Consider the following 321-nt stretch of genomic DNA (forward strand, 5'->3'; position numbering starts at 1 on the left):
CCTGAAATATGTGGTGATCACATGCTGGATCTGGCATCTTTCTTCAGTCTGCTCAAAGTGATTTTCATCCATGTAGGGAACACCATGCCTCCACAATAATAATCCTTCCTGCACAATACTCAGCCCTTGTTTACCAAGTCAGAAGAGAAGTCAAAATCAGGTCTCTCTCTAAAAGGGAAACTGCAAACATTAGACACCAGTCTACTGGGACAACTTCCAGTGAAGTATTTTGATGAACTGAAGACTAACTCAAAGCTCAATAACACTACTTCATATTATGTACCACAGTTTAAAAAAAATAAATAAATCAGAGTATCAATA

This window comes from Terrapene carolina, unplaced genomic scaffold (genome assembly GCF_002925995.2).
Source record: "Terrapene carolina triunguis isolate 2854851 unplaced genomic scaffold, T_m_triunguis-2.0 Scaffold84, whole genome shotgun sequence".
Lineage (NCBI taxonomy): Eukaryota > Metazoa > Chordata > Testudines > Emydidae > Terrapene > Terrapene triunguis.